Raw genomic sequence first — 27,629 nt, 5'->3', positions numbered from 1 at the left:
GCCTGGCAAGGGGCTTTTCCTGCTAATTACCAGAGCTGTTAATTCTCTTGTCAGGTTTGACAGTGGCTGCCAATGTCCATTTCCTACCAGTGGAGTGAAGAGGTAAGAGCAGCACTGTAAAAGGATGAAAAGCAATTTCAATTGCATTTCTGTTTTTCTTAGTGCAATATTGCAAGATTTCAGTGATATGCTGTTTCCAAAGGAGAGATCAACTCCTGTTTGCTGGGTATCCATGCAGGGATTGTGATTTGTGTGGTGAGGGGCTTGCTGCAGGTTTGACAGGTTATTTACTGGAATAAATCTTCAGAAACACTGCACAGTATGTGTGAATGGATAGATGGTAAAACTCATCAGCTCCATGCAAACAAGAGGAACCACGTGGTTATCTTGTGCCAATACTGCTGCTTTATCTCCTGTTAAGATGACAAATAATTTTAGCCAGAGCTGCAAGCAGTGAATTCTACCCAGGGTTACCCCTGTGCTGGACATTAAATTCTAGGTTTGACTGAAATACCTCTGCCCCTGCAGACTGCTCAGCAGAGATGTGAGTGCCATCTCTGTATCCACATTGTGGTATTTCCTGCAAGGAACCAGCAGCAAAACAAGGGCATTTCTTCTTGCTATGGTCTCTGCTGTCATCCTCTAAGCCCCTTGCCTTTTCATGATTTCTAAATTTGGCATCAACACTTTACTTTGCATCTGATGCACATAAAAATATAACAGCACAGTTGGATTAAGGAATAAGCACCACTGCTCATCTGTGTGCCACAAGCATTGATCTGTTAAAGGAAAGGAAGTTGCTATCTCAACTCAGTGCTCTGGGGGGTTGGAGAGGTAAAGATGTTTATAAGCACAGGCTGCCAGGAGACAGCACTGTAGCTCTCGTCGCTGGGGGGTTTGAGGAATACTCAACAGCATCTCTGCTCTTCTTTTGTAAGAAAATAGAAAAACATTAACATATATACACACATATATGTTCCATACCAGGGGTCTGTGCTGGGAAGCTCTGCATTTTTGACCACCAAAATCTGGCACAGCTTTAGATGCACTTGGCAAAGTCCAAGGATATCCACTGGTTTCCTGTTTCCCAGTTCTTCAAGAGGTTAGTTACTCCCTTGTGTTTTAAACACCTGATTACTTACAAATGTGGCTGCTGCCATTCAGTTCCCAGATCAACACAGGTGTCCATCAAAGTTTTACTGATTCTGCTTAGATTTTTTTTTTTTTTAACAAATCATTTCTTTCACTATCTCTTAAGCACATCAATCTTTGAAGTTAAAAGTCTTCTCAAGCATAGCTAGTGAGCCTGCTTCAATCACAGAGCTGATCTAGCTATTGATCATCAAAAAGCCCCTGAAAAGCTTAATTTAACCTTCCTAAAGAATCTGGACATCTTCAAATACTTTAAAGTTTATTAAGTATTTGTTTTTTACATGCAGAAAAAGTAGAGACGATATCTATTTTACAGAAGCCTGCAGCTCTTTGTACTAATCTGGAAGGTTTAAAACATTTCACTAGAGTCTGGTTCCACTTCTGTGGAGCAGCTGTTCTCTCTACAAATTATTTTTTACATATAACTTGTTCCCTGAGTTTACTCGCCTCAGCTTTCAGCAGGCAGCACACTGTTAATGGAGCAGAGAGATGCAAACAAGAACATCTTGGAAACTTAGTCATTATGGCTGGACCCTGAATCCTCTGCTTTTCTGCAAGCAACTGGAGCTTTCTGCCCACATGAGACAAGCATTTATGGGGAAAATATTTCACTCTCCTTTAATTATTTTTATTTGCATAAGGCTGAATGAGGTTATTATGGAAAAATGTGGTCTCTGAACTTCAAAATAGGAATTTAGCATGAAAATGTTTATTTCTCCTCATAAAAATGCTTTAAGATTTTTTTCTTTGGTTTTTTTTCCCATATCATTTTGTATCCTCAGCTAACCCCTGCCCTGAGGGGTCTATATGTCCATTGCCAACCATGACAGCTTCTCTGCTTCTCTTCTGTACCTCACTTTCAGTATCTTGCCTAATTCTAGGAGATATGTCTCTGAGGAGAGAGTCCTAAGGGGAATGTCTCTTGCTCTTCAAAACAAAATCTCCTCTAAGGCTTGAAGGAGCTACTATAACTGAAAATAGTACTATTGTGTGGACATCCTCATACCTTGAAAGTGTTCTTTGCATTTTTGCAGGAAAAAATGATGAAAAGCTTGATATTTTCTCCCCAGTGATATTCCACTTTGAAGATGTATTTTTCTGAATATTGATTGAAAAGCAGAGCACAAGATCTCAAGCTACTCTGAATGGCAGAGCTCCCCTGTGAACCACTTGGAGCTAAACCCATGGTGTTTTTCCTAATCTTGCCACAGAGGATGAGGAGAGCAGGGGAGCCTGTTACACTGCTCCTGCTGCCTCTGGGCATAACCATGTTTTGCCTTAGCTGTCAGCTTATCTTTGTGGAACAGAGATACTGCAGATTTTTCTTTTTTCAAATTAAGGTTGTTCATATATTGAAGTCTTCTATCTCCCTACTGATAACTGGGAAAACAAAGCCTGCCCATGGTTGTTTCCCCCAGTGCAGGCTTTAGTACGTTTGACCCACTTGTCATATTCTTGGCATCACAGCCTGTGTGTTTTACAGAGGTTGTTTTGGGAATGAGCTAATGGCACAAACGGGGGATTTGTGGAGTTGCACAACTGTGGGGAATGAGAGCTTTAGGAACAGGGAGAAGATCTTTGTAGTCTCTTGCTTGAAATGTAGATCACAGCAGGGCTGGACCTATTTAAAAATCACCAGAGGTCTTGCTAGTTAACTTCCCTTTCATGTAACAGAAGAAAAGGTTGAATGAGTCATGTGAAGCCAGCCATGAGATTAATATAGACAAAGATGTCATATCCTCATGCATGCAGCTGTGAATGGCGTATCTACTTTGCCATCTGCAGATTAAATGGACACAGTGTCTGAGTGGCTGCTGCAGGGCTTGGTATAGCTCAGTTATCATCAGGCAGATTTCCTGTTGCCTAATACCCACACACAATGGTTGTTCAGCGTCAGGCTTTGGTTTCTGGAGCAGTTTCAAAAGCCGGCAGCCACAGTGTGCAGCTTTATAACAACACCACCGTTAACTAATTGCACTCGCTCGCAGAATTATGAAACCCGAGAGGATAATTTGGTGCATCATGAGTACATCTTTGTAAATTTTTCATAGGGTTATTTTCCTGCAGATCTGTTTGCTCTAATTTCGTTCCTCCTCGTAATTTGGGGCTTTCTTCTCCAACAATTAGAAAAACAACATTGTGCTTAATTGCAATATTAACAGAAACAGCTTTTTTTGCCATATTCCATGTTGTAACAAATTTGATGTCAATTAACCTCTGTACTTGCAAAGACACACCTGTATTGACTCTTAAGTGTCAATCATTCCATTTTCAAATTGGACAGTTGGATGTGAGCACTTGATTTATAAAAACATTTAAGGAGGTGATATGTTAAGCACGCACTTAATCTTGACAGGATGATACTGTGCCTCCCTCAAATCATTCTGGTTCAGGGCTGATATCACTGAACAAGTCTATCTAGAATCTTCATCAAAACTTGTTTGTGAGTTCATTCCAAAAGGCCAAAGCTGAGAGAAAATCTGTGCTCTTCATACTGAAATCTTTGATGCAGACACGTAATTCCCATTTACTTCAGTGAGTCACCCGTGTGCACAGAGATGAGAATTCTCCCTTGTTAGGCCTTTAAAGATTTCCATGGGAGTTTGCTTCCTTGAATATTTTATTTTCAGCTTTGTTATGGTAAGATGATTTTTCTGACATTTCAGTGATCACAAAGCAGCTGGCCCCATAAAAAATAAAGCACACACACAAGGAAAGAAATGACTGGGTGTCTGGGGGAAAATGTTAGTTCTGTGTCTGAGCTGCAACAGATTGTCATCATTAAAACAAAGCCCCAGCAATTGCTGGAATGATGGGCATGAAAGAGTGGGAGCATTTTCTCAGATTGAAAGACAGCAGAAAGGTGGTGCTTTAATTAAGTCATTGTTAATTTTGAGTGTACCACCTAGCTCTGATATTTTTTAAAATTCTAAAATAATCGTGCTAAATACAAGGAAGATAACGTAGAAATACTGTAAAGTGCACTTGATCTAAGAGTGCAAATCACACCATCCCTTGCTGCAGGTCTAGAATTACTGCTGTACAGACCTGCCAAGATTGGAGAACCACAAAATAAATAAAAAAAACCCAAAACATATTCTTGTCCATGTTGGGGGCTCTTTCACAAAGGAGAGTTGAAATCCAAATTTAAAAATGCAACAGAACCAGCCCCAGACATAGACATTTTTTGCTATGATCTTTTCGATGTCTGTAGTACATTTTTAGCAGATGATGTTCCCTACTCTGATTCCCCACAGCATCCCTTTGCCAGTTCCTTCCAGGATCTCTGCTTCAAAGAGAACAGAGAGCAGATGAGTGATGGAGGGGTCTCTAGTTATGTGTTTGAAGGAGACACAGGAAGAGTCTGGACTCCTTATTGTACCAGCTCCATCCCCAGAGGAAACCAGGGAGCTCTACCAACTCCCAAAGACCTTTTCTGTCATAGAAAAAGGCATAGGCAAAAGAAACGGTCCATAAAGGGCAGAAGAATACCAGGCAGCAGTGTTACATGAGGAACCAGTTCATTCCCTCCCCCTTCAGCAAGTTCTTTATAAAATTATTTTTCTTAGTTTTCCATTTGTTTCCTATTTCTATTGAATTTCTTGATTTGTTTCTGCTTATCTATTGCACGAGTCGTCATGTCGTTAAAGGAAAATGAATAATCTTGTGGAAGTTACTTATAGTGTCTCTGTTCCCTGCTTTTATTGTTGTTTCCTCCCTGGTTATTGGAAATTAAAGGCAAGAAAATGGGTTTGGCCTGGAATTTTCATGGGAATCTTTTTGAGGTTTTCCCTTAAAAGCTTTTTAATCAAAAGCTGGATCTAAAACTCAAATGACTTCTATGTTTTCAAAAGGAATAGGTCAGCACACTGGGTTTATATCAAATGTTACATTTTCAGAAACAAAGAATTCTAACTTCAAGTTCAATAAAAATGTTCTTAGGCAGACAGCATCCTGGCCACTGGCCCAGGCAGCTGCATTGTTTCTCCTGGGGCTGGGTTTCTGGGCAGTCAGAAGTGATGCACAATCTGGAAACCAAGACTTCAGAGCAGAACAATGATGGAAATGAATGCACAGTCGTGTGGGGATGATTTCCTTGGCCCCTTTTCAGCAGCTTTCCTGTATTTGCTTTCATTCCCCTCCTTCTTAATTTGCTCCTTTTCCTTATTGTTCCCTTTCCCCTCATCCCTCACAACTCACTTCCTCGTCCTCTCCTCTCCTTGTGCCGTTGCTGTTCTCACATCTTTGTCCTTGCAGTGATGCACTGACATGTCCTAACACTGGCAAAACTCTGTCAGGGCACATTTCCTGCAGAAAGCCAAGACATGTTTCAAGGCAGGCTCAGAGTGTTTCCTCTCACAGCCAAAAGAACTGGGTCCATCCCCCAAAACACACTCCCTTGTTTATGGTGCTGCTGCTTAGCTGGTGCCTCACAAAGCCAATGTGAATTTTAATTCATAGTGGTTCATTAAGAGAGACCTTTCAGGTCTTGGCATGGCCTTTCATTGCCTCACCCTTTCTCTGTAGCTATCTCTCAAAAGGGGTTTTTGTTTTAATTTCAGTGCTTGGTGGCTACTCTCTGTTTGCCTTATCAGCCAAGGAGAAGAAATGTGAAGATGTGTGTGTCTGATCAAATATTTAAACTTCTAATACCAGCAGCTCACAAGATACATAAACCATAATTTATTTCTGTTTATGGCACTTCTGCTGGAAGTATCCTGCTAATCTACCTAATGTATATAAGAAAATGCAGACACACCAAGATTTGTTTTATTGTGACTATCAATCTTCACAACAATATTGTGAAGCAATAAGGAATGGACTTTTCTGGGGACTAGATCTCCTATTTATTAAAGACAATGCTTCCTGTTATCTGTCAGTGCCCTGTATGCAGCACTGGGTGACCTTATTGAAGAACCCATTTTCGTCATGTGGATTTAGGTGTAAAATTTTGTCACTTGTCATATACACGTGTGTCCTGGAATGAGACATCCCGTGCCTATTGCCCTCATGGGAGCCACAGGACCAAGCACATCTGGACAAACTGCCTGGGGCCAGTGGAGGAGAAACATTCTCCACACAATCCTTTCCTCAGGTCTGATGCTCAAGGGAGCAGGTATCAGAGATGAGCCTAGAGACTAAATTTCCACGTTTCCAGAGGGGTCAAAAGCAGGGTGACTGAGGTCTTTTGGCTTCATGACAATCAACCCCCACATCCCAGCTGAGCCCAGGACCTCGAGGCAAACATGACCTCTCCTACTGCCCTTCTCTCTCTGTCCCCAGTGGCCAGCAAGCCATGCTAATCACTCTTTTTTCCCACATACACCTCTCAGTTTAAAAGAAAAGGAAAAAAAAGGAAAAAAAGAAAGATCATCTTCTCCCTGGAACATTACCTTTTTCTCTGGAGGGTTCTTCCCACTTTTTATGTCCAGGTGGATCTGGTTTAGCCCTGTCTCTTCCTGTAATGCTTTCTTGTCTCCTTTCTGCAGTGACATTAGCAAGATGTATTTTCAAGCTCAGACACTGTCACTGAATGTGGGATTTTGCAAGAGCTTTAGAAAATGAAATCTAGCCCTTTTCCCTCTTTTATCTTCTATGGTATCCAGTTAACTGATGCTCTGGTGACTTCTTGAGGCAAGAGCCCTGTCAAGGAAGACCAAGGGAGCAGTCAGAGCTCCCCACAAAGCAGGGAGGCAGGCTCAGAAGTGGGGTCTGTGCCCCTGACATCTGAGTGATAATTCTTGCAGCCTTCACAGCCCTCCTACAAATAGGTGTGCAGTTAAAAATGGAAATGCAAGTGGACCCCAAGATAATGGAGATGGACAACAATGACATGCTTGATTGGCTGAGGTCTGCTAGAATGTTTTTAAGTTAATTGGATGCCCTGCTCTTGGCTTCAGTATAAAAGAGCAAAAAAAAATCATACTAATGCTTTTATTAGAAATAGTCATTCAAATCTTAGTGGGCTGAGCAGCCCTAAGCACCCAGGTTTGCCCAGGATTACTCCTGGCATAAATTGCTTGCACATATCAGAGGTATATCAAGTGAGTTCATTTAAATTACTGGTATTAAAACAAATGGAAAATTGATTTTTTTGTAATAGAAGGCTTGATTTACCCTAGCTTAACTCCATTGATTTTGATGGATTTGAACCTACTTCACTTTGGCATAAATCAGGGGAATACCAAGTCCAGGGAGTGTAAATGCTAAGACCAAGTTAAATATTTACTGTCTTATGTCTTATTATATTAAAAATACTAGAAAATGTGTTTCTTCTGGTTTATTCTACTGTAATGCAGATAGTGGCCAGGAATAGCAGAAGTAATGATTTGCCTTATTGCAGCACTTGGCCTTAATAACTGTTATCATGCTCACACAAACATAATTACAGATTCAGATTGAGCTTGTATTTCAGATATTTTACAGTGGCAAGCAGAACTCTGGTATGGACCATTCACAGACAGAACTGGTTTCCAGCCTCTGGGCTCAGCAGCGTGCCAAGGTCTGTAATCGCTTGGGTACCTGATTGGAGTCCTTCCTCCCCCTTTCTAAAGTGCCTCCTTACTGCTCCACCAGTGAAAAATTAATGGACCTCCTTTCGTTTGCTTTTGTGACGAGAAGGAAGCACTTCCACTAATGACACTAAGAATAGGATTTACTGTAACTTGGCCTCAAATGGTATTTGTGGTTCCCACACATCCTGTAACAATAATGCTTTCTAAACTTCAGCGGATATTGCCACACTGACTGTTAGAGAAAAGCAGAAGGAAGATGATGAAGCAGCTTCTCCAAGATATTTTTTTTTCCTTTCCAAGGCAGATTTATTGGCCTCGTGATCCACACCTTGGCAAGGAAAAGAAAAAACCCAACATGAAAGCGAGATGGGCTGCGACTGTATTTTACCAGCGTGTCTGGAGTAGGATGATTTCCTGCAAATAATTACTGATGTGCAGGGACAAGTGGAAAACCAGATTTCTACAGCTATTTTTTCACTCCTGTGTGTTAGTATTATCTGACAAGGGCACAAATACCATATTCAACTCTACTTTTCTCATTCCCTGAAATCTCTCCTCCACCTCTCTGTGAATTCTTCCAGCAGCTGTATCCTCTAGAAACCTTCTACTGATCATTTGGCACATCGCCCCAGGAAATGCTCCTCTGGGGCAGCTCCAGCACCCAAATGAGGAATTGGTGGTGTTGAGCTCCAGATAGCAATCAGCTGCCTCTGTTCCTTGACCTCTTTCTTGCCCAAGGCTGCCTGTAGAGGCGTCTGTCAAAGACATATTTTTTGTGAAGTCAACTCTTTAAGCAGTTAAGGAGCTATATGTAGGCAGCCAGTGCATCTTGCACAGTGCTTGGGCCAGCTAAAACTTCTCTTACCAGCCTCTGAGTAAGCCAGTCCTGCATAAAATAGAGAAATGCCAGCCATCCATCATCCCCTTCATGGCTTAGGAGTGTAATTTCATGAGCTGCCTGTGTGGGAGAGAAGTGTGAGAAGATGCTGCGTCAGTGTGTGGGCTGCACAAGGGACAAAGAGGTGACTTAAAATTTATATTGGAAATAGAGAGTGAGTAATAATGTGCCCACAATGGACCTTTCTTCAGAAGAAATATGCAAATGAAAAATTATTTGAATGATGGATTTAACTACCAGCTGAAAATGAAGCTGGGAGGCTGAGGTGTGAGCCAGCCCTCTGGCAAGATGGTAGTGAACAGGAATAAACTACAAAGTGAAAAAAACACTGTGTTGTGTGAGGATGGAGTTGTGTGGCTTGCAGCTCAGAAAGAGAAATTTTCTGTGTACCTGATAAGCTTTTCAAATTTTCTTTGTGGTGCTTTCCAACAGTTGATGAAACCACGAAGAGATTGACTGACTTGATGCTCCAGAGGTGAAATCTGAGTCCTGGAGGAATTCTAAGATGAATCCAGACCACAGGGCTATGGGAAAGCCATTGGAGCTTGTGCCTTGGACCTTAGAGACAGATGGATATGAACCAGACCACCAGATTTTGTCCTTCAGATTTTGGAGGCATTGTAAATAGGGCTCATATCCAAACAATACTGTATGACATTTTCTCCAGAAAATAAAAAAGGCTTAACAAGCATGCCTGACACAGAAAATACACCGCTAGGAAAACCTAGAGACTATATTTGAGCTGATGGAATGTTATATCCTTGTGTGATATTTTTCAGCTGTGGTCTCCTCAATTCACCTTTGCAGTTCTCCAGCATTCATCAGTCAAGCTGAAATTTATTTTCAGCAGTAAAGAGAAGACTTTCTTCAAAGAAAATCTTTCTTCATGCATATAATCTGGAGAGAGTGTTTCTTTATTTTTCCTGTTGCCATTTGGGATGAATAGGATATAATATTTTTTCTTCTGTCCATTCTTAAGCATCTTCCTGCTTGAGATCCTTACAACCACAAAGTCAGTTTGGTGAAAAACATCTTTCCCATCCCCTTCCTTCATTTCCTATGAAAATAGATACTTTGAAAGGCATGAAATATAATGCCAAGTGCTGCCTTCGTAAAGAATGTCTAAAATTCCTGTGAGACAATGTATTGTTTCAAAACAAAGCTATTTCAGGCAATTCTATCCTCATCTGTACAAAGCTATTCATCTGAGAAATTTCTTTTCCAGCACAAATATTCTTGCACTGGGGTTTCATCTTTCAGAAAGAAAAAAGAAAGTGTTTTGGAAGATCAGTTTCATACAGTTACAATTTAAAATAAAGCAAACAAAACCAGATTCTGAAGAAGTTCAATCCATCTGCCATTCTTGCTGCCCGTGTCTAGTCAAAGACAGAACAATCCCTCTGGAACTTCTTTTACAAACATTATTTATTTGACAGCCTGTGCTTTTTTGGTTTTGGAGTGGGTTTTTTTTGTCAATTTTCTACCAAGAATGCTGTGCCACACATAACTTTTAAAGGAAGAGGGTAGTGGGTTAATATTATACACTTTAGGGTTTTACATGGACCTTGGTGTGGTGGGAACTACCCCCAAAACTGCTGACTCTCTCCATCTCCAGCCTGCTGCTCCAGGGAGCTGTTTGGTGTGGCTGGAGGGAGGGACAAGCAGAGTTCTAGCCTGTTGTAAGGCATTTTCTATGATTTCTACCAGCCTATAGACTTTTATTGACTTTGATTCACAAAATCTTAGAGCTGAGCCCTGTAGAAGCTTTGATATTTCCAAAGGAAATGCTTTATAGAAGGCAGAAAGGTTTTGGCTAAGTAGAGACCTTGGCTGCTGTTTTATGTACTCTCCCTGTGCATGAATGAATTCATTGTGGTCATGAACCAGGAAAATCTGGCTAACCTACCACGAGAAAAGACAGAATGAGCTCAAAAGCATAGATGCCTTCATTTCTTCTCCTTATTGTCAGAAAACAGGATTTCATACCATTAGAGATGCCTCCTTTATCAGCATCCAGTCTGCTCACTGAAATTACAGATACAAAAGTACTTCCCTAGCCCCCTGCATTTTGACTTCAAGTCATTGGTTTTGTTGTTATTGAGAGATAAATATTCACAGAGCAAAGGCAAGATGTTACTCCATTAAAATGTGTAACGTTCTCTCTGTGAAGTAAATTTGTAGGTGTTCCCCTAGATAGAGATTTAAATATGTCTTTTTAAATTCCAGTGCTGATGGTAACATGGATGAATCTTAGGCAACCATTGACAATTAGCCAGTTTGCAAGGTTGTCAGAAATATGTGCTTTTTCACAAGAACAAAAATACCCCAGAAGCATCCTTTCTTAAAAAGTATCTGTGAAACAAAACCAAAAAGTGGAAAAAAAAAAATTAGCAGCTGCCATTGCAGTAAACTTTAACATCTAGACACTGCTTTCTGAGAGATATCATTAGAGCCAAATTAAAATATAGCCGAGATTTTTCTAAATAAAACTGTCAATGAAGATAAGAAAGTTTTTATGTTGACAGTAAAGCAAATTATTTTTTCCACTCTGTTGAGGTTCTGTAATGGTTGCAGTATATCTGGGTGACTTATGGCACACTAATGACAGATTAACAGCTGCAGGAGACACCAGTGCTCCCAGCACTGCTCTTGGGCAAGGGAAGCTCAAGACCTGTGGGCAGGGGCTGGGTTTGGGGGCAAAAATTTGGGTGGAGGATTTATGCAAGGCTGCATGTTGGTAAGACAAAGAAGAATGCTGGGTAAAGCACTCAGGGATGTGAGAAGTGGTTCCTCAGGTGAGAGAAGCCCCACGCTGGAGGTTATGTCTTGGGATGGCTGGAAATGAGGTGCAGCACCAAAGTAACTGAATTTGGGTATTTTCTATAAGTTAGGGAAGGAGTGCACCAGCAGCAGTGATAATTGCTGGAAATATAAAGTAAGTTAAGTGAGAATTATGATCTGCTGAAGTCTTTTAATGCATTGCCAGCAGGTTCAGCCAGCACAAATATCCCCACAACCAGCCTGAAACAGCAATTTCATTGGGTGTTTCCCTGAAATATTCACATAGATACAAAAGGTCAAGGTAGAGGATTTTTTTCTCTTCTCAACACCCAAAACTGAAGGCCTTTTGGGGGTACAAAAAGGCTCAGAGCTCAGCTATACTCATGGTCTGGTAGGAGAAGGGGTCCCGCTATGGTGGGACCCATGCTGACCTGTCCTGCTGCTCTTAGGAGTGCTGCATTCCCTGCTGGGGAGATGAGATGGGAAAGAGAAGGCTTTGGAGAGTTGCCATCTTGGTGGAAACACCCTTTGGATTAAGAATTCACTCTGAAGAGCTCACTAATCCACTACAATTTTATCTATTTGGAATTTGTGTTGCTTGTTGCAAATGAGGCAGGAGACCAGTTTGAATGTCATGGTTTGAAGCTCAGCAAGCTTCCCTCTGCTTGGTACCTCCACTGTAAGATGATAGCAGTGGTGGCTGTGTGTTTATCTGATCCTCTTTGGAGCAAACAAATGGACAAAGAGGGGCTGGAGTGGTGCAGGAGCAGAAGCTGTTCACTGCCTCTCTGTCCTCTGTGCCCACAGCAAGTGGAGAGAAAGGGACTGGAAATCCCTGAGCCATAAATCCCAAGTCTCCAGATGTGCTGGACCTGCTCCCTTCATTGTACTGCGCCGTTAGAACTTTGACCAAGGCCAGGGATTATTGGCAGCTGACCCAGGTCCCCCACCCCTTAGTTCCTGAGTCCTGAGTTTCATCACTTTTAGCAAAAAAAATGCACTCAATTTTCCAAAACTACTATAACTTGGAGATCTTTGGATACCTCCCAAACCATGTCTGTGTTAACCTGAATTCACTTGGAGATAGCTTCAGCATTTAATTAGATTAGTTATTTCAGCAGGGAGGAGGAAGGTAAAAAAGCAGAATGCTTAGAAAAGAACAGTTTTTCCTTGGATTGTGACATCTGAATAATTTAAAGAGGTTTTGAGAACTGTGCTTTATTTTAATTAGTTTCTGAATCAGTTTCTGCGTTGCCTATTCTTTCTACCCCCTCTTTGTACTGTTTATTTTTGATGACATCTGCAAATCCCAAAAAAAAAAAAAAAAAAAAAAAGGAAGCAAATTAACTTGGTTCAAGCCACATCAGCACATCCCTTGGAAGATCACAGCAGTCAGCTGTAAAAAATGGGCTTATGCTGAAAGAAAACAAGGAGCTCAGAGGGCTGAAAATGAACTTACCTATTTATTAACCACATCTATCTTTATTATTTTTGTACAACACCAAAAAATGTTCTTGACACTTCACAGATGTGCACAGAGGATGTGAGGTGAACTGCTTTGGCACTATTTTATTAAGGCCACTCTGCATTAACATTTCCCAAATCAGGAACAGAGTCCATCCTTTGACAAACTCTCAATTTAAGTGGGCACATTCGAAAAGAGAGGTGGGGGAAGAAATGAGCTGCATGGCTGGGATTAATGCTGTGCTTAAGGAGTATCGCAGTCATTACAGAAAATCTTTTTTTTGCTTCTTGCAGACACCTGCTCTGTGATATTTTGCGTTTTGCCAGCAATCCTTCTTCTTGTGTCCAATTTCCACCAGCAATGGGTGAAGGCTAACTCAAGGAAAGTACAGGGAGTGAGACTGAAGGAGGAGATGCTCACAAAGACAGATGGGAAGGAAGAGACCCAGCAACCCAAAGCTGAAATAAACAGTCCTGATCAATTTGTTGCTCTTGACACAACTATTTTAGCTACAGCTTTGTGTCTTTTCAAGTTATCCTTGCTGGACATGGACAATGCTATTTGCAGGCTGAAGTTGCCCATGTAAGGAACTTTCTGAGTATGTGAGGAAAGGACCTGCAGCACCTTGCTCATAAACCTGCGGGCTACAGAAGTTGATAGAAAGTTATTTGTGTCTCTGGCCTATCATTGCCAACCTACATTCAACTTTGGTAATCCCATGTGCCTCCTGGAAAGATAGGATGCCTATGGAGTAAAAAAACATGAAATGCAGTTGAAATTTCAAGATAATTTTGGATGAAAAATGAAACATTGCTTTAACCAACATATTTTGAAAATTAATATAAACCTCAGATAACACTTCAGTAAGAAATACAAGCTCCAAGCAACCTGTCACCAAAAAAAAGGCAGAATGACTGAGATGTTTCATTTCAATAATCGTCAAACTACAAGTCTTGAAATTTTTATTTGAAGTGAACATTTGTGGGTTTAAACTTCAAGCCTTACCTCCTTTTACCAGAAATCTTGAAGTGAATCATATGTTTTTTCATCTCTAAACAATTTTTATTTTCAAACTTTTCTAAATGCCAGGCAGGCCAGAAAAAAAAAAAAAAAGTTATTTGTGCAACTGAGATGTGGTTTTTGAAAAAAGTAGGTTGTGATGAGGTCCTGAGCAGTGTTCTGATCTGAGTTCAATCTACGGTTCGTGTAAGGTGGGTGATGGAGGTAATTCTGTTACCGTGCCATTCTGTCCCACCAATCCTCTCCTAAGCATTATCAACTAATGTGTGACAGTTATAAAGTGGATTATAGCCCATTCTCTCTGACACAGCTCAGCTGAATCCATCAAACATACATCACTCAGGATCTCAAATTGGACTTGAACCTCGGTCTGTGAAGGTGTGGATTAGTAATTTGTCACGTTTTGCTCACACTTTTCCCCTGCTTGGTGTGTCCCTTGTGGTCCCACACCGCACTTCAGCACACTCGTTTTAGCTGTGTTTTGCGGATCTAATATGAAAATTACCAGGCATTATGAAAAGGTCAGCTCTGTTAGACCCATGGAGTAAGTAGGAGGGGTGGAGTTGCTCTTAAGATATTAATCATCTGTCATTAGATCTTATCCATCATCCCAAACAAATCTTGGACTGCAGTTCAACAGAGAGTGTTTGTCCTACAGCTGTCTGGGAGAGGTGCCGTTTTTGCTGTATCTTCTCTTTCTGACTTTTTCATCGTGTTAATAACTGAGATTCTTATTGTGGCTTTTATGTTTGCAAGTGTAAAAAACCCACAAACATGTTACATCTGGTAGGAAAAGCTGGAGGGACCAGCTGTGCAGAAAGGTGAGAGGTGGCCTGAGTGAGCAGCAGGGCTGTCTGGATATATACCTCCATTCACAGTTCACTTTTGAAGCTAAGCTCAGCTGTTTGACAAGCTTCAGGAGATCCAAAGCTTTGTCAGGATGAGAGAAATGCATAATGTCAAAAAAAAATTGACAAGTCTGGTCTAAAGAAGGCATTAGACAGCATAATGATGGAACTATTTAACTCCATGGCACAGCCCAGTCAGCTGCTCCCAGCAGAGATGCAGTTTTTGTAAGAGCTTCCTTTGAAAGAACTGCTGAAGCCAAAATGGGCTTTGCACAGACAGATTGGATGGGGGAAACCCTTCCAGAGGAGTCTGACTGAAGTAGTGTTATTTGTTTTTGGGATTCCCAAGCAAATCTCAAACAACAATGTCGGGGGGAAGGAATATATGCAACTGAAATATTAAATTTGTTCATGTGGAGGAACAAACACCCTTCAGCACTTCAAAACAACCCTTTAAAAGGAGCATGCAGATCCTGCCACTTCAGAAGGGTTGGGGATTTAAATGGGTTAGGTGAAAGTGCACTGGAATACAGTCAGTGTTCAGGAGTTAACCTCTTACTAATTTGGAGATTAGGAAAAAAAAAAAAAGGCAGCTTTGTGTCTTCTTAATATTCTACCTTCATATCTTATATGTGAAAGTTTAAGAGTTTCTTTTTGCTCTATGTTTTTTAATGGAGTAAAGGGGAATAGAGGTACAAGATTTATTAGAAAGGCATGTTTCTTTTAATGCCCCTTTAAATGGGAATAGTGGTTCATGTTCTTCCCAGGTGGAAATGTGCTGCTGAATTTAATGAAGGTGCTATCACTTGGTTGTCCAGGGAAAGTGAGATCTGGAGCCATGTGTTACAATTTTTTTTCTTGCAGAAATTGCAGGTTTTGCAGAGAACTTATTCACCTGATTTCCAGAGTTTGTGGGTTTTTTTACCTGACTTCTCAGAATGATGAGAATAAAACAGCAATCTTTCAGAATCAGTTGCTGGTTGCTTTTTTGAAACCACAAGACCAGACTCTCCTCTTGTGTAAACAGGCACAGACATGTGTGAGATAGCTGTAGTTATGCAATTCTGCTGCACTCCAAAGGCTGCCCTAACTCTTTGGATGGATCTCCAGCAGCACAAAGCTTCTGATGAAACACTGGAAAAGACAAGGAGACTGACAGATTTGCCTCTGACCAGTATTTCAGTTCAGCTTGCATAATGCAGTGGTCATCTTGTGCAAACTGCTCTGGCCACACCTGCAGTGGTTCCTTGTGCCCCTTTGCTAAGCTGATTTTCAGTGTTCCTCCCACACAAGAGGGTTTTCCATGGGACAAAGCCAAGTGGGGCAGAGAGAATGACTCTGCTGCCATCCAGCCTCTGCTCCTTTCCCCCACTGGCTGAGAAGGGTCACAGGCAAGGAAGAAATACTTTATTATGGAAAACACTTCATTCCACAACAAGTATTGAGAGAGGAAAAAGCTTTTGCGGGAGTTTTGCTCCTTGCTAAGTTGGATACTGGAAGTGTAGGCTTTGCAGATCCAGGCCATGGACTGTCACCACACATCCTCTGGGAGCTGGGACTCTGCTGAGTCTGTGCACTTCATCTGGGGATTTCCTCAGAGCCAGAGGGGTTTGATGCATTGTGACTTAGAGATGCCAAAGAACGGGAGTGTCTTTGGCTTTGTCCACATTCTTCCTCTACATTAAGTGCAATAAATGGGAGAAACACGTCGGGGTTGTACAAATGGGGAGCAGGAGGCCAGTGCTGGTACCCAGGAAGTGGAGTCACAGTCTCTAACTCAGTGATGTGAAACCAACACTTGTCCTTGCCTTCTGTGCTCACAGAAATCCCAACACACTGGAGTGTGCCTTCAGAAACCACTGCAATGGTTTCTGAAGTAAGAAAAGGATAATAATGCATTTTGTTTCCTTCTTCTCCTGTGGATTTTGGTCTATTTTTATACACTCACAGGCCACATGGAGATTTTTTCAGTTCTTTTTCTATTTGTCACACTTCTGGTTGATTGATACATAGGGAAAAGTTTATAATTTGGCTCTTTCCCCCCTAGATCCAGTATTTGCATACAGAAATCATATCTGCCATTCCAGATTAACAGGAAATCATCAGATGATTTTATGATTACCATGGGAGCTCATTTGTGGGGATAAAAGGTGGACATGCATCGTGGTGTTTTTTATGGATAACTCTTTAAATAAAGGAGTAGTCGTAAGAGCAGATTTCTTTCACAGGAGGTTCAAGAATAATGTGTTTTTAGGGTCTCAGTATTTGCTGTGTGGAGCATGGAAGGCAGATCTTCGTGTACAATACCCTGAAGTGGCATGGGTGCAGGACCAGGAGACCAAACCTGGAATTTTTGGCTATGAATGAGCAGCTCCTGTCCTTGGCAGCTGTTAGGGCCATCTCAGGAGCAAGAGGTGTCAGGAGCTACCTCTAGAGGGTGACAAATGTCCACACTGGATGTTGTCACCATTACTTTGTCATGAGATTCTGCCATAAGACTGAGACATGAGGTCATATGGCAACTTTGTCATGAGAGTCCCTCTTTCTGGCACGCCTTTGCAGGGTCTGGGTGCAGGGAAGCTCTGGAACAGAATGAAGATGGTGAGCACCAAATGAAATTGATGCTTTCCACGCAGTTGGAATGTGGCACTTGTCTGTGTTCAGGACTTTTTTTGTTGACTTCACAGGTAACATCTAGAAAGTCCTTGAGTGGCAGACATTTGGAAGGGAGGACAGTCTAGTGAGGCAAGGAGTTTTTCCTGTAATTTTGTTTGCTCCTGGGCCACAGTAAGGCACTGGGTTTGGGCTAGAATTATCTTTGATCTGAGTTAGTAAGACAGTTGTTGTGTTGGGATGCACTGCAATGGAGCAAAATGTAACATTTTCCAAGAATCCAGTGGTTTCTTTTCAGTAAGATGGAACACACATGAGGCCTCTGCAGCAGCATGGCCAGGTGCAACACAATTCTCCAGGTCAGAAAAAGGAGGTGATGACTTCCACCAGGTATGGGAATGCAACATGAAACCAAAACCAAAGTCATCAGTGGAACTTTTAAATAACACTGCTTTCCCTCCCCAGAGCAATGACAAAAAAATTAAACAAAATGCCCCCTTTTATACGTGGAATTAATGCTTCAAGGAGAAGCTTCACATTCTGGAAATCAGAAGAGTTTCTATCCAGCAGGAGAATAAACCCTGGTAACTCTAATGGGACAAAATGATCAGTGGTGCAGGGGAATGATGTGATGTGCAGCCTTATGAGTGCAGAGGAAGGGACTTGTTCTCATGTGTCAGCCATGAATAACCTGAGAATCCACTCCCAGCACGAAGGTATTCAAAAGCATACTTTCAGGATTAGTGTATTAGATAACCAGAATTGAAGGAGAAACTCTTTTTACATAGGAAAATGAAGGTAGGATTTGGAATCCGATGTCAGGAATTGTTAAACAAAATGCCAGTCAGACACAGCTGCTTTGTCAGCAATATCTACACATCTATTTTTCTTTTGCAAGATACTGCAGAGATGCTTATGATAAAATTAGATATTATGGTTCTATTGTTGCATACAGAATACGAGAAGGGAGAATGTTTGGAAGGAGGAACTGAAATAATAAAAAAAATAAATATTAAAACCATCAGGACATCCAAGTTGAATAAAACCAGCTGAGGACCTGACTCATTTTGTGATGTCTGTGGCACACCAGATGCATGCACATGTATTGTGCTTAGTGCCCTGTGGGAGTAGCTGAAAGAAAGAAAAAAGACATTTCTAGAACAATACTGGCATAAGACATGTATTGTTATACTAACCCCCTGATACATTCTGGTTTTAGGGTAATTGTGTGCGTGTTTGGTGTTTGAAGGAGAAAGGAGAGATGCTGCAATGAGTCACTTCTTCCCCTCCTGGCCTTGCACCATGGGCAAGGCTGGCAGTACTCCCAAAGGTTTTTCCAAAGGTTTTTCTCACTGTACCACAGAGATGTGCATTGACCTTTTAATACATTTTAAGGTCATGTGGGACCATTTTGCTTCACTTGACATAATCCAGTCCAGCAAATGTTCCCTGAGAGAGGGATGTCCTGACTGCCCAGGGTGAGCTAGCCATTCCCACAGCTCCCCAGCTCCCCCTCCACCTATTTGCTCTCCCCTCCAGCACAAGCAGCTCATTGATTCTGATATCCTTTTCCTTTGTTCTTTTGGGATTTCTGTCCTCTGTAAAGGACAAAGGAGCAGCCCACTTTAGCCCTGACTATGCAGGAGATAAGCCTGAACTGTTGGAATTTCTCTGTCAGGATGCAGGTGCCTGGGATTTTTCCTCACAGCAGTGCCTTCCTGGAGCTGTGCTCTGGACCTGAAATATTGGCCACAAGGAAAGTGAAAGGAAGGTTTCCATTAAGTCTAATGGGGATAAAGCCTTAGCTGATGAGGCAAACACAAAAGTGATGTATTCTATTTCTACTCTACATGATTAATTTGGGGAACCAAATGGCTGTATCAAATTCAGTGTCTGTTGTAGTTATGCCAAGTCTCAGGACTCAGACAGCTGGCAACCAGTAAGGAATTTATTTGGAAATTCAAACCATTCACAAATGGCCTTAATTCTTTTACTACCTTTCCTCTTTTCATAGCCATTTTTACCTCTCCTTTTATTTATTCCTATTGTGTTTGCAAAGAACTTTTCACAATAATTTTGAGACATTTTGGTTTGTACTGCAGAGGAGATAAAGCCCTGCTTGGCTGAGGTGAGGAGATGCTGGGGATCCTGCTACACCTCACTGCCTGGCTCTTCAAAGGGAAGCTCTGGTGAAATGTTTCTGTGGCCAGAGAGCAAAATGAGTTCCATGGGAACAGCTTCATTTCCTTTGATGTTTGGTGGACTTGGCAGTTCAGCATCCCTTGATTCACCAGCTTGGCAGAGAGCCGGGATGCCTCCAAAGCAGGTCAAGGCTGTCATAATTGGGCTGTGGAACAAACCCATTCTCAGATGTGTTTCATAACAGCAGCTGAGCGTTTCCCTGCCCCGTGGAGAGGCTGGGTCCCAGCAGCACATGGCAGAGAGGGGGGAAAACCCTGGCTCAGCATTTTCTGGTCCCCAGCCCCATCTCAGCTCCCAGCTGTGCTCACACAGGCACCACAGCTCTGCAGCCAAAAGCCCAGCACCCTCGCTGTGGCTGTACAAGTGGAAAAAAAAGCCCACAGGAGAAATAAACTTAAATTCTTTGCTGCAGCAGAACAGCTCTGTGGCACAGGGAAATCTGCAGCTTGTCAGCCCCTGATGCTGTTTCTGGGTCAGCCTTGCTCAGGAGAACCAGCTTGGATGGTCAGGGAGTGGCTGTGCAGTCCTGTCTTCTTTTAGAAGGAAAATATCGCCCAAATCTGCATTGACTGCATGGCCCCACCTCTCTGAACAATAATAGTGATGAAGAGAGAAGTGAAATGCAGACAGGTTCTGCTGAGCTTAGGTGGGAAGCAGCTTTGCATCCTTTATTCCCCAGAACTGGTCATTGCCATAGGGCTTTTTTTGGGCTAAATATACAACGCTGTCAGGAGTGGGGATTTTAGGGTTCAAAGGGGTGTTACATCCACAGAAGTGTTCAGTGCTCTGTAGGGATGCATATGATGGTGCCTGAGTCCATGGAGGTTGGTCAGCTCCTCACAAGTGGCTCTGGGCTGCAGGAGAGCCTGTGTTGGTGCTGGCTCTGCATGCAGTGAAGGGACAGCACTGCTCCCCCAGCTGAGCTCCTGTGTCCCCGTGTGATGGATGGACTGCCTGAGTGCAATTCTCTGCTGAGAGATCTCCTTTCAGGCTTCCCTCCTCATCCTACAAGGTTGATTGGCCTGAGCTAGAAGATTCAGGATATAAAAGCAAAATGCCAGCATGCCATACATTGGAACTAATAATAAAAGGGTTAATTGTCTTGAAAGTGGGGGCTGCTGGAGCTGAATGAAGTGAGATAGCAGCTTAGAGTGTGTCTGCCTGCGTGTGTGGGAGGAAGGTGTGGAGGATGTTTATTTACAATTATTCCCTTTCTGGAGAGCTGGTGCAAATCAGTGCTCCCTCACCCTGTTCAAAAGTCAATGAGAATCCTTCTTGGCTTCAATTATGTTGCTGTTTCACTTAACCTTTAAACTTTACCTTTTGGGTAAGCCAGGAGTCAGTAAATCAAAACAGTTTGGACGTGTCTGAGTAAAAGTCAAAACCCTGAGCCCCAGCTGTGATTTCTATTGCACTGGAGCCCTGGCTGGTTTTGGTGCTCAGAGGTTTGCAGCACTCAGGTGCTTGCTGAGAGCCCAGGATGCTGCAGCATCCCAGGGCAGCCCCCACTGATGATTTACATGAGCAGTTTTTGCTAATTCATCTCTGGTTTTCTCATGTTCTCCACAGAGTGGGGAATTAGGCTGTGATATTGCAGATTTTTTTTCCCCTTTCATCTGAAAGTGCTAGAGGTCCTGAACCAAAGGCATTTGGCCACTTTACATGCACCCCACAGACCTCCACCACCAGGACTGGTCTCACCCTGGCAACCCTTCCCGTTGTGTTCCAAGTACAACCCCCAAAACCCAACTTTTATCTCACAGCCTCTTGTCCTGCCCTTCCTGAGGTGGTTTATCTGGGGATCCACCATGGTCTTCCTGTGTTTTTACCTTTCACAGGTTTCACTGTGATCAATAGGTTACAGAAATTTAAAGGAGAAACATATATATATATATATATATATATATATATATATATATATATATTTAAAATTAGGAACAGGGCCTGTGACTGCAGAGTAGCTACAACTGCTTACAGCTACCTGTGAGCAGGATTTAAGCCCTTGGTGATGGGCTTGGCACAGTCATACTGGATTTAAAGGTTTCCTGGGTGGAGAGAGTGAAGTAAGCTGTGAGGCTCTGACTTCAGCCTTTCTTCTGAGCCAGGTAATTCCCTCTGAATGAAGTTTTGGTGCCAGATGCTATTTCTGAGAGGCAAGATTGCTGAAGATTTCTCTGAGCATCTGTGTTGCTGGGGTGCATGGTGGAATAAAACTAATTTCTCTCTGCTGGGGCACATGCCAGAAGGGACACAGTGGTGGGGTAGGGTCGCTGTACCTTGAAGTAGATATCAGCCAGACTGTGAGTTTTTGCTAAGAGAAATATGGAAGAACTATTTGTAGATATTTAGCCATTATGCTGTGCTGTGTTCCTGCTGTGCAGCACACTAAACACCTCATGTTTAGAACACGTTTGGGGTGAGGATGAGCAGGGAAGAGTGAGGCAGCTGTTGGAAGGAGATGGGAGGGGAATGTAATAGAGCTTGGAGCTGCAGGAGAAAGGCCATGGCAGTAAGGGAAACTGAGTTCCCTGGCTACATTTGCCGCCCATGGCTGCAAGTGGAAAGGTGTTCTGTTACATTCGTGCCATCTTTGCTAGTCATTTATCCAATTTTCACCTCTTCCTAAGCTGTCAGTTTCACAGTATACATTTTCAGGAGTAAGCACTGCGCTCACAGCTTCTGTGCTGTGAAAATCCAAAAACTTGATGTCAACTTCAAAAATGTTATTCTGCAAGAAAAGGGGGAAAAAAGAGAAGAAAGAAGAAAAGGAAGAGGTGTCCAAATCATCTGTGTCTGTGGAAATAGGAGTTTAAAACTACGACCAACCCATGTTAGCTCCCCCAGGATGAACTCAAATCTGGTTTTAATAAAATGCTGAGATTATGTAGCAGAGATGTGGGTGCCATAATTTCTTTGCAGAGAACACATTAAAAATGGCTATTTTGGCTTGCACCACAATGCTGCATAATGACAGTGCTATGTTCTGTGCCAGCAATTCAATGGGATGCTCCTTTCTTTGGATCACGTATCTGTTATCTCTCCAGACAATGAGTATCTGATACAAAATAAAAGTGATGGATGCCAAGTGAACCAGAGAGTGGGGAAAAGATACTGTGGTTCACTGACTAACCAAATTACTTTGGGGGTATTTAAATGCATCTCTAGCTTTTTATTCTGCATGGGCTATTATAGATGAATTCTGTGATGATTCAGCCTTGGAAAAATTAACCTGTTCTGTTCCGTGTGAGACGCTGGTCACCGCATGAGTGTGGTCATGTGGTGACAGATTATAAAACAGTTTCCAGGATAAAAAGGTTCTGATGAATTTTTTTTTTAACATTTAGCATTTCATTTTAGTAGAGCAGTGTAGCTGTTTATGCTTAAAAACTGAGCTATGACTGAGGAGCTGAACTGCATAGCTTTAGGCAGCAAACAGTGTGCACTACTTTAATGCATTCACTTGGCTTTATCCCCCATTTCACTCCTGGGTTTGCCATTCCACCACGACAGAAACTGAAGCTGATGATTTTGCTGCAAAAAAAAGCAAAGCAGCTGCTAACTGAAGCAGAGAAAATCCCTCACCAAGTTATCTGTAAATAAGCAAATGAAACCCTGGATTGGCATTGCTGATGCTTGTACCCATCTTGTGTTTTGCTTTGAGGAGATTGTAACAGATCAGTTTGTTTGCAAAGACTTTGGCATAAGCAGGGAATTAGAGGTCAATGGCAAAGAATGTGCATAAAAAGATATTTTGAACTTTTACATATAAATACACTGCAAACTTTTTCTCTGAGAGTGGCCAAAATAAGGCGCCGCCATCTGCGTGTATCTTGTCCAAATAATCGAACAAGAAAGAGGCTGCATTTCCAGTATCAAATACCAAATTCCTTATGAACTGCTCCAACTGTCATGAAAAGTATTCAGACTGATGGTAAATCTGTTTGGAAAATCTGATGCTGTTTTTAGGCAGTTCATACCTACAAGAGATCTTATGCTGTCCAAGCAATCAGCTCAGCCTTTCACACAAATTTGCAGAAAATAGAAACCATCTGATTATCAGGGAAACTCTCTTAAACACTATTAGAAAAGAATTTTTAAGTAAAAAATTATTTTAAAATAATATTTTATATTGGCATCCAGGGTGCACCAATCAAAGCAATGCGGGGGCACTTTTGGGGCATTCTGGGGTTTTTCTGAGAGGTGTTTGCAGCTGGACTTTGCTGCAGACAGCTTGTTGTCAGCCAGAGACTGTGACCTGGTGTGCTTGTTGTTGCCTCAAATGAGTTTATGGTCGACCATGAACTCTTTACGATGTTTGGCTAAAACCCATCAACCAGTTAACCTGGAAGTTGCTGTGTGTTCCTCTGCAGCTGTTGAATTAAAATGAAGGCAAAATAAAGTTAAACTTAAAGACACCTGGGAGGCTGAGGAGCTGAAAACCATAAACATGGAGAATTATTTTTGCAGATATGCACGTATAAACTGACAAGTAAAGCCTTTAAATTGAAATGTGCTGTCAGTGAGGTGTAGTCAAATAATTATTGAAAGCCAGGGAGTGGGAGAATATATAGGAAAACAGGAATATCGGTTATCAGGAAGCCAACAGGGGGCAATCGGAGCCTTCCCTGCCCACAGCTGTAACCCACCTCCAGCCATTGCCATTAGCCCAAATTGCTGTCTGTTGGACTGTAAAGTGTTACACGTTCCATTTAATTAGCACCTTAAACTTGATCTTGATGGTGTGGGAGCTCCAGGAGAAAATGAAACAAATTTACAACTTGTATGAACAAAGGCAGCCTTTGCGAGGGGGCGGAAAGCGCCAGAATTGCCATGGAAATGTTAAAGTGCTTTGCTGGAGAAAGGGGAAGAGCCAGGTGGGGTCTGCAGGCTGGCTGTGCAGAGCTGGAGGTCCTGCCCTGGTTTTGGTGACAGCCAGTGTGGGTGGGTGATGCTCTCACTGCAGACCTGCCTGTGCCTTGAGCTGCTCTCCAGGTGCTCGCCTGATGTCACACCATCCCAAGCTTCTCCTGCCGAGGGGGACAGCTCTCTCCAAACCACCAGGAATGACACTGTATCATTGAGCACTGATGATTAATCAACATACTAATTATCATTCCCAGAGCAGGCTCTTAGGAGCATTCCTGTCAGGAAGAGCAGAGGCTGAGGAAGGAGATTTAGTATGCAGAGAACATGAGCTGTTTCCCTCGCTGCCTGCCACCAGATGACATTGGGGAAGGTTCTGATGTTCCAGAGTAGGAGAACAACTTGTGTGTGAAATTGTGGTCTGGTGACCAATGACAAAAGTCTTTCAAAAGAGATGAACTTGAATTTAAAAATAGAATAGAGTCAATTTTATGTGGGCCAACATGTGTATCCACTACTGGAGACCCTTAAACACATGTGGGGATGTTTCACAAGAAGTATGTATGTAGGGTTAGGTCTGCTTTGAGAAGAATGATGTACTAACTAATTCCTTCTTTCTAGCCCAGTATCTGATTATTACCATTATTCTCACCAAAGATGCTTGGGAAAAGAAAATTCCAGATTATTTTTATATAAACACATTATTCTTGCTTCTTTGATTAGGAAATAGTAATTTCTTAAGTAGCTCAACATGCAGAACATATTCCATGTGGGCACATCCTGCCTTTAGCAGTAAGGGATGGCAGGGGCTGCTTTGCTCCTTCACTCGGTGTTCCCTGGTGGGCAGTGCTGTGGGTTTCCCACCCTACTGAGGAAACACCTTCCCCTTGGGTCTTGAAATTCCTGCCTCCTTCCAGCTGCTGTGAGCTGAACCACCTCCATCCTTCTCAGGTCTCAGCCTGGATTCCTGCTTGTGTTCCACAATAGACCGGCTCTCTTTGTGGCTCAGCAGGATGCCTGCCCTCCTTGTATTCCCCACATTATCACATTTTCTATCCCCAGTATGTACTGTAGCCGTAGCCATAGCATCAGCTCTGGCTGCTTTTTAGGAGGCAGTTTAGGGGTTTCTTTTAGGGAAATATTTTCATTCTCTGCCTGCATGCCAGGTTAAAATCGGGGCTGCAGCTGGAGGAGTGAGCGGAGCGTGGTTGGTGCCACAGCACGAGCATCCAGGTGAAGCCTGCAGTGGTTTGGGGGAAGAGATCCCTTTATCCACACACAGGGATGGGATCCGTGGGTCGGGAAGGGGAATCCGCTCCGTGTTTGTGGCATCAGCCGCTCGTGCAGCCCTCGGCAGAGAATCCTCGGCGTATCCATGGGAACACGGCTCACAACCAGCCGGGTGATCGGGGTGAGTGTGTGGGGGAGAGCAAGAGTGCTCCTCTCAGCTTTCCCCTATCCCCCGCTAATCAAATGCAAGAAAAAGTCGCCTAAATGAAGAACTAAATTCTCCCTTTACCTCCACAGTGTTTTCGAGGTTGGCGATCACTCGATAACACTCTTGCATTAAATATACCACCACAGGTCTCACTTTCAAAATCTGATATTTTTTGGTTTTGTTTTTGTTTTTGTTTGTTTGTTTGATGTGTTTTAATGGGTAAATCAGTGAGATGCTCTGTGCCCTCGGAGCCTGGGGCAGGTCCAGCAACACCTGTGGGATCCGAGGTCGTCAGGAGTTCAGGGGTAGGGCACCATGACCAAGGTGTTCAGTAAAGACATCAGGCAGCATCTAATGGCCACATTTGTGACTTTTAAGGTAATTTCTTAGGGGGTTAGCTGCTGTTAGAGTGAGGTCCATAATAACAATCTTGGTGCCTTCCTTTTTGTATCCTGTATTTATGCAATGTCAGCCACAGGGTTGGTGTCATAAGTAGAAGGCACAGAGGGGCAATAAATTTGTTACTACAAATTGGTAAATTTCTCCAGGTTTCCAGAGGTCACATAGGTGATACCAGCTTTTGCTTCTTCCACAGATGTGTAACAGAGCTGGCTGTAGTGGGTGGCTCTCAGAACACCAAAGGCAACTTGTCTCAGTTCCTGTCACCTTTTCTCCCAGGTTTTTCCATTATAAGAAGTCAATGTAAGCTCGAGCTCAGCTGCACATGGACTTCTCTGAAGTTTTTACTCCCCTTCAACACAACACCCCGGGCAACTGTAGGATCCAAACTGCTTTAAGCATTTTCTCCCTAATTAATGGTCATGCTTAAGGACATGTTCAGTCACAGGTGAACAAACATGCTTCAGTGCTACCCCAAAGAGAGGCTTCCCTAAACCAGTTCTTGCTGCCCTGGTTTTAGTGGGAGCTGCAGGAGAAATGTTTTTTCAGAAATGTTAATGCAAGAAACATTCCCTTCCTCTCACGCCTTGCACACCCTTTCTTTCATGTGAATATTTTTTTTTCAGATTTTATCATCTGCATGGCTAAAGGATGAACCAAAGTCATCCTTTGGGTTGGCAGATTCCTTTCCACAGGCTTAAATGAGCTTTGGGTAATCACCCAGAGCCCTGGGGTGTCAGAGCTGCGTGAGAGGTCTCAGAGCACTCAGAAGTGAGCTATTTGGCTATCAAATGGCAGAGCATTTTGGATCAATGACTTGCTTTCATTCCCTTCATCCCCTCTATCCCCTTCAGAACAATTGCTATTTCTCACTACTTTCTCTCTCTCCTTATTTTTTTAATTTTATTTTGTCTGTTCCTTATTACTGTTTTCTGCAAATAGTGGGAAAAAATCCATATAAAGCAAAGAGTATGCAGCAACTATTGCCTCCCTCCTCAGCAGAAATCATTTGGGAGCACTGTTTTATGCATATATGTATATGTATAACTATATATATATATTATTACAGCTGTCAAGCAGTGAACTGAGACAAAACTGAACTTTCATCTGTGTTTGCTGCTCAACATGTGTGATAATTGCTAAAATATACTTCTTGGAGTGAGAAAATGGCAGAGATTTAGGCAGCTGGATCAATTATTTTTCACAAATTGGATTGGTCTGTCCTGACATCCTGCCAGGCTGCCATAGGCAGGGGGGTAGCTCACTTTCACATGAGGGTGTGCAAGTCAGACACGAAACTGTGGAAAATCTCTGTGGGACATGCACATCCTCCTTCAAACTTCACATCTCCACCATCACATCGTGAAATTGAGTGAAAAGACTGATCCATTAAACCAGTTTGCTAATTCCTTCCCTGAAGCTGAATCTGGGCAGA

This window comes from Vidua macroura, chromosome 10 (genome assembly GCF_024509145.1).
Source record: "Vidua macroura isolate BioBank_ID:100142 chromosome 10, ASM2450914v1, whole genome shotgun sequence".
Classification (NCBI taxonomy): domain Eukaryota; kingdom Metazoa; phylum Chordata; class Aves; order Passeriformes; family Viduidae; genus Vidua; species Vidua macroura.
Note: the sequence above shows the minus strand (reverse complement) of the source record.